This window comes from Micropterus salmoides, unplaced genomic scaffold (assembly GCF_014851395.1).
Source record: "Micropterus salmoides isolate LMB-PRFRI ecotype aquatic unplaced genomic scaffold, ASM1485139v1 Ms_hic_scaffold_7, whole genome shotgun sequence".
Taxonomy (NCBI): domain Eukaryota; kingdom Metazoa; phylum Chordata; class Actinopteri; order Centrarchiformes; family Centrarchidae; genus Micropterus; species Micropterus salmoides.
In genome coordinates, this window is record NW_024044459.1 from 749,971 (window position 1) to 757,938 (window position 7,968).

At 44.4% G+C, this 7,968-nt stretch overlaps 1 pseudogene; it reads left to right on the forward strand.

The window, feature by feature from the left end:
* Window positions 1-948: 948 nt before the first annotated feature.
* LOC119891657 lies at window positions 949-6,041 on the forward strand (annotated as a pseudogene).
* The last annotated feature ends 1,927 nt before the right edge of the window (window positions 6,042-7,968 follow it).

The window sequence follows — 7,968 nt, forward strand, 5'->3', positions numbered from 1 at the left end:
AAACAAATCCACCTAGCTCAAGTAAATAACACCTGCACATAATACTTATTTTTTCCAGCATCCTTTGCACTGTGCTCCATCACACTGTGTACATGTGTCCATGTATGCATGTATGTGTATGTGTACCTGTATATCACATCCACCTCCAACATGTACATAATAATGGTAATAATACTATTAATAATAAAATAAAAGGTATAATAATATTTACTCCTGCATCCTTTGCACTCTGCTCACTGCACTATTATCGCAATCTGTCTATATTGTTTTTGTTTATAATGTGTATATATGTGTCATCCATACTGTAGCCTGTTTGATTTTATTATTGGATCATTGTATGAGTAAGTACATCGTGAGCAATGTACAATCCTGAGTCAAATTTCTCAGGTGTAGTGAGGTACACTTCAACTGAACTTTTTCAACTTTCTGTTGCAATGTTGCGAAGAATGCGGCTTTTGAGGACAGCGGTCTGGAAGAGCTGGACATACCGGCCGAGGGGAAAGAGGAAGAGGTGTGCATGGAGGCAGAAGAGAGATAAGCAGGCCGGCTTGCTTGCTAGGCTAAAGGCCAGCAACAGACCCGCTCTTCCAACATTCTTTCTGGCTAACGTCCGTTCGTTAGACAACAAGATGGACCTAATGCGACTCCGACTGAGCAGTTTCAAGGAAATGTGGAACTGCTGTGCAGTGCTCCTAACAGAAACATGGCTAACCAAGCAAACCAGCAAAATGCTGGACTCAGCTTACCAGATCAACGTGCTACTCCTCTTCCGAGCTGACCGTAACCACCACTCTGTGTTAACATCAATAAAGGCTGGTGTACAAACTGTAGTTAGGCGAGCAGCCACTGTTCGGAATCTATGGAACACCTATTACTGAAATGCTGGCCGTTTCATCTGCCCTGGGAGTTTACAGGTGTGTACATTGTAGTGTTTACATTCCCCCGAGTATGAATGTCAACACAGCACTCAGGGAGCTTAATGACCACATCTGTGAGCTCCAGACCAAGCATCCGGTGCCTTTCTTCATTGTAGCAGGGGACTTTAACAAAGCCAAACTAACGGACATTCTGCCACGCCTCCACCAGCATGTCTCCTTAGCAACTAGGGGAAACAATACACTTGACCGTGTGTACATCGCCCACAGAGAGGACCATCACTGTGTGGCCTAGCGGAGCCGTCTCCATGCTACAGGACTGTTTTGAGTGCATACCTATTCAAGGAAGCAGCAACAGGTGAGAACGGGGTGGATCTGGAGGAATATGTATCATCTGTTTGTGGATACATCAGCAAATGTATCGATGACGTCACCAAGAAAATGACCATCTGTCCAAATCAGAAACCCTGGTTAAATGGAGCAGTGCGGTCTCTTTTAAAAGCATGGGACTCAGCCTTCAGGTCTGGAGATGCAGTGGCACTGAGAGCAGCAAGGAAGCAACTGGTGCATGGCATCAAAAACGCTAAGGCTACTTATCCCCATTTTTCCACCAGCAACCACCAGAGCATGTGGAGGAGCATTAAGAGCATCATAGACTACAAACGGAAGGATGCCGAATGTCCTGGGGACTCATCCCTTCCTGATGCTCTGAATACCTTCTATGCTCGCTTTGACTTTCCAACTCCTCCAACAGTACCAGGCTCACACTACCTCCAGGTGAGCTACCTTTCAGTGTGACTGCTGAGGAAGTGAGGACGACGCTGCGGAGGATTAACCCCCGCAAGGCCAGGATCTGAAAGAGCTTACTGGGGTAATCACTCTCCCTAGCTACGGTGCCTGTTTGTCTCAAGAGGTCCACTATTTTACCAGTGCCCAAAAAGTCAGCAGTGAAAAGCATGAATGACTATCATCCAGTGGCCCTCACCACTGATCATGAAATGCTTTGAACGACTGGTTCTGGCCCACATAAAGGACACCATTAACATCAATGTGGACCCCCACCAGTATGCCTATAGAAGGAACCAGTCTGTGTCTGACGCAGTGTCAGCTGTCATCCACTCTGCTCTAGAGAGCAGGGATTCCTGCTTCAGGCTGCTCTTCCTGGACTTTTCATCTGCCTTTAACACCATCATTCCGCAGACCTTAATCAACAAACTGCTGCTGCTGGGACTAAGACCATCTCTCTGCAACTTGGTCCTGGACTTCTTGACAAATAATCTGTTAATATCCACGGCACCTCATCTTCCACCATCATACTCAACACCAGCTTCCCACAAAGATGTGTCTTGAGCCCTCTGCTGTACACTCTCCTCACATATGATTGCTCTGCGAAATACCAGAGTAATCAATTAGTGAAGTTTGCAGATGACACGGCTGTGGTTGAACTGATATCTAACAATGACGAGTCAGCGTACAGGCAGGAGTTGGATGAACTTATGGTCTGGTGCAGAGCAATCTGCATCAATGTGGGAAAGACTAAGGAGATGGTTGTGGACTTCAGGAGGATAATAACAGCCTCCCTTCCCTAGATGACATCTATGTGAGCAGGTGCAGAAGCAGGGCATCAGGTATCATGAAGGACTCCACCAAACCTGGCGCACAAACTGTTTACCACCCTCCCCTTTGGCAGAAGGTTGTGCAACCTAAAAGCAAGAACAACAACGCTAACGTGCAGCTTCTTTCCAGAGGCTGTGAGGCTTATCAACTCCCTGGCTTAGAGCTCCTCCTGCCCTTTGCTCTCACATTGCTGCTACTGCACATGGCACTTTAATGATGCCATATGGTTTTAACTATGGTTTTAAATATTGTGTTTATTGTGGGTAAGATTAAGATCTAAATGTTTTTATATGAGGCCTATCTTAATTTGTTATTTATTCTGTACGCTTGTTATTTATTCTGTATGCTGCTGGACCTGGGAAACAAATTTCGTTCCTTCATGTTTCACATGTTTGAATGACAATAAAGACCTGAATCTGAATCTGAATCTCGGATGTGTACACATACCTGGCAATAAATTTGATTCTGATTCTGATATGCTATTTCACTACATTAACTACATGATTTATTTTGAAAGTCTAACCGGTTGTTGCATATTTATTACTGCTAACTTGACCAGATGTAGAATATTTATTGTTGTAAACCTGTGTGTGGATGGAGATCGTATTTGTTTTAATTCTCCGTTTGTAAACTAAAACGGAGTAGTGTGGATGGGGCCCGAATCATTAATAGCTGCAAGCATATACGCCTGGGGCTGACTGTGAAAGTATCAGGCATGTTTGTCTTATTATAATAACAATTATTATCATTATTATCATATGTAGCCATTTTGCTACAATTATGCTTGTAACAGCTGCAGCTGTTGTGTGAAGACCTGACGTTTGATGACCTGACGTCTCTTTTCTCCGTGAGAGGGAAGAATTTTGAAAGTTGCATGGAGCTGTGGAGAGCCCCCAGCTGCCGTAGTACATGGATCATGCGTAGCTAATATTCATCTAGCCAGACAGAACGATGACGAACCATTCACAGCGTGTCAGTCGTACTAGCGACACAACCCATACCGGAGAGGGAGTGGGGCGGTGGAGTGTAAAGAGCCAGGGACAGGAGATTGCAGAGCGACCGGCCCGCTGCAGACGATTGGTGATCGTTCCCTCGGGCTGGATGAAGTCTGACACTCAAGATATAAAAATGTACAGCTTAATGTCAATAAAGCATGCTGTCAATATTTTAGAGATCCCCCAAAATATCACAAATCATGCTTTTAGGGGAGATGATGTGTTATTAAGGGGAGCTTGGGTGTGGGACCAGCTACTCCACCCTGTAAAAAGTCTTCAGCTACGGGAACATCAACGAAAACCAGAAAATCCTCAATCCTTGGGAAGGAAGCCTCTGCAGCGAACCAAGCTAAAGAAAATATGATGACATGCATGGAAAACTGAAAGGAGACTCTACGTTTGAAGCGGCTTCTGACCTCAAAGCGCCCTACCACCTTAGCGACATGGAATGTGAGGACCATGTATACAGGTGGAAAAGCAGCAGGGATAGCAGAGGAGATGAGGAGGTACGGGATATCCCTCCTTGGTCTGGGTGAAACCAGGTGGTTCCAGTCGGGGCAGGTCAAGCTGGCGAGTGGGGAGACCATACTCTACTCAGGACATCCCAATGACTCTGCACCACACACAGAGGGAGTAGCGTTCATGCTGTCCAAGGAAGCACAAAGGGCCCTCCTCAGCTGGGAACCCATCAACTCACGGATTATCACAGCTGAATTTCGAACTACCCAAAAGAAAATAAACCTCCAAGTGATACAATGCTACACCCCCACGAACGATACAGATGATGAAACAAAGGATCAGTTTTACAATCAACTATACACTATTCTACAGGCCAGGAAAAAGAAGGACGTCGTGATCTTGATGGGAGACATGAATGCAAAGATAGGGGGCAATAACAACGGCTTTGAGACACTAATGGGAAGAGAAGGACTAGAGATCATGAATGAGAATGGAGAGAGGTTCGCAGCAGCTTGTGCAGACAACAACTTGGTCATTGGTGGGTCAGTATTTCAACACAAGAACATCCATAAAGCCACCTAGGTGTCTGCTGACCACACCACAGAAAATCAGATAGATCACATCTGCATAAGTCAGAAGTTTAGACACTCTCTGCTGGAAATTAGAAAAGCCATTAAGGCCTTGAAAGGAGGGAAAGCAGAGGGACCAGATGGGATTCCAGCAGAAGCTCTTAAAGCTGACACTGAAACCTCCACCAACATGCTCTACCATCTCATGAAAACCATCTGGGAGGAAGAAAATGTCCCAGCTGACTGGCGAGATGGCCACATCGTAAAAATCCCCAAGAAAGGAGACCTCCGGCAATGCCAAAACTACAGAGGAATAATGCTCCTCTCAACACCTGGGAAGGTGCTCAATCATATCCTGCTCAAGAGGCTCCAGAAGGGGGCCGATGAGAAACTGAGGGAAAACCAGGCTGGCTTCAGGAACAACAGATCATGTGGAGACCAAATTGCCACCCTCAGGATTATTACTGAACAATCCATACAATGGAATTCGCCTTTTTATGTGAATTTCATAGATTTTGAAAAAGCCTTTGACAGTGTAGATAGGGAAAGTCTGTGGAAACTGATGGCTCATTATGGGATCCCAGAAAAGATAATTAACATCATAAGGAGCACATACCAAGGGATGAGATGTTAAGTCCTCCATGAAGGATGTATATCGGAGACATTTGAGGTCCTGACTGGTGTGCGGCAAGGGTGCCTGCTCTCACCCTTTCTTTTCCTCCTTTGCATAGACTGGGTGATGAAAGAAACAAACAAAAATAGACGAACCGGCATACAGTGGAGCCTGACCGAGCAGCTAGAAGATCTCGATTTCGCTGATGCTGGAGGAAACTGCTGCTCTGCTCAGTCTCAAAATAAACTCATCAAAAACTAGTAAGTATTGCGTCAACAGCAAGAACAGCACATCCATAACCATTGGTCAAAATGCACTAGACGATGTAAACAGCTTCACATACCTCGGTAGTATCATCTGAAGGGATGGTGGCACAGAGGACGATGTCCAAGCCAGGATCGGAAAAGCAAGGACATCATTCAACATGCTAAACAATATTTGGAAGGCAAAAAACCTGTCACTCAAGACCAAACTGCAAATCTTCAACTCAAACGTAAAAACCACTATACTTTATGGCTCTGAAACCTGGAGAATTACCACCACTATACTTAATAAGCTGCAGAACTTCACCAACCGGTGCCTCAGACGCCTTCTAGGAATATACTGGCCCAACATCATCTCTAACGCCAACATGTGGGAACTCACCAAACAAGACCCAATAGAAATGCAAATTCGGAGGAGGAAATGGAAGTGGATAGGGCACACACTCAGGAGAAAGAAATCAATCACTAAACAGGCACTGACATGGAACCCACAGGGCAGGAGGAAGAGAGGCAGACCGAGAACCACCTGGAGAAGAACCACAGAACAGGAGATGAAGAAAGAAGGGCTAACGTGGCAACATCTGGAGAGGAGGGCGCAAGACTGGAGAGGATGGAAGAGCTTCGTCGAGTGCCCCCTAGCTCCCCCGTAGTTCGCACCCTGTTTTTACGCTATGATGGACTACTCCTAGCAGGTTGGCCATGTCAAATTCAAAACTGTCCCAGAGAACCCTTAACACATTGATGATGCCATGTTGTAAAACCTTTTGCTGTTTTTGGTTAACAGCATGGCGGTGGCGTGGCAGGGAAGTAACACACTTCGCCATGACACAGGAAGTTGTTGTAACTTGACTGTACATGCTCAAATCGCTACCAAACTGTCCCGCCCAGAAGACATCTACACGCCTATATTCATTTGTAGTCATTTTAACCTTATATTGCAGTTACTGCAAAAACACAAAATGCTGCACTTCTTTAAACTGTAGTACCAGGCAAACTGTACTGACATAACTGCCCTTTAAAACTGATTGAATTGCCTTCATTGAGTTACCACATAGCACTCCTGCTAGCTTAAACACACTAGCATAAAACTACAAAATTATGAAAAGGCGTCACAATGTGACTAAACATTTAACACCACCAGGTATGTGTTTGTCAGTAATTAATTTAATTCCACCATAATTTCACACAAAAGTATTTAAATCCACAACAAATCAATCTTTACTTTTAAAGCATAACTATTAGCAAAATCCCACCCAATTTAATATAAAACAAAAAAAGAGGTTCAACAGACACAAAAGAAGATGCATGACATCATAATTTTACTTTTTTGATTTGTCCTAAAAGTTCAGTATGTAAGTTGTAGAGGCATCTAGTGGTGAGGGATGCGAATTGCAACCAACGACTCACTCACTGCTCACCCCTCCCTTTGCAAGCATGAAGGAGAAACTTTGGTGGCTGACACGATCTGTTAGCTCTTGTGTTAAAAATTGTTCAAAACGGTTCATTATGAAAGGCCATTAACCACCACTGAAAACATAGTTATGTATATTACATTGCATTTCTGTCAATAGACCCTCCTTAATATTACACACTGAACCTTTAATGCATCTTATGTTCATGTTTCCACAATGTTTCCAAACAGCCTTTCTCCCATGGATCAAAAAGGGCTTTCAATAATGCATCACAGTATGGACAATGACCTCCGTCTGTCAATTCTCAATGTTGTGTTTACATGTCTAGACATCGCCTATATTGCACAGATCTCTGTAAATCAATATTTCATCACTGCAATGACAAAACAGTAATAAGCTTGACAGGTCTGATAATTACTAACAGCAGCTAAACTGAAGTACACTGATATTCTCAACGCAGAAGAGGCATTGAAGAAGTCGGTTGTTTAGAAGAAGCTCACTTTTTAGTCCGATGGTTGGCATCATGTCGTAAAATGGATTCAAATTCGTTCTGCTCATCAGATTAGAAGAGATTTACTCAGCCAGTAAATGGGGAGGATGGATGGATGTATGGAGTTGTTTTTGAGAAAGTTGGTGTGTGTGTGTGTGTGTGTGTGTGTGTGTGTGTGTGTGCGTGTGTGGGGGTGGGGGGGGGGGGGGGGGGGGCTGTGTTTGTTCTCTGGTGCCACAGCCTCTCAAAGCCTTTCTCTGCTCAGATTGTCTGTCTGAGCCTCATGCATGGTGGTCAGGCTAAAAGATTGACTGTGACACCCTCCGCTCTGCCTGGAAATCTACAGGACAGGTCAGAGCTGGCCAGTCCCCAGACTGTATGTGTGAACTGGCATTTTCATTTATTGAAATGAAAAAATCTGTATAATTCTTGTTATTTTAACAAACACCATACTTCCACACACCAAAAGTGGTTGCTTTTGTATTTACCTGAAAAGGGAACCTTGTCTTTATTGAGCTCACACTGGTGTGCATCGGCTTGCACACACAGTATAAGTTGACCCCTCACTAAGAGGGGCTTTCACACCTACTTCATATGGCTTGGCATTTTTTGGATGGTTCAGACTTTCAGACCATTTACAGGAAGTTTGATGGTTCCCACGTAAACTGGAAACAA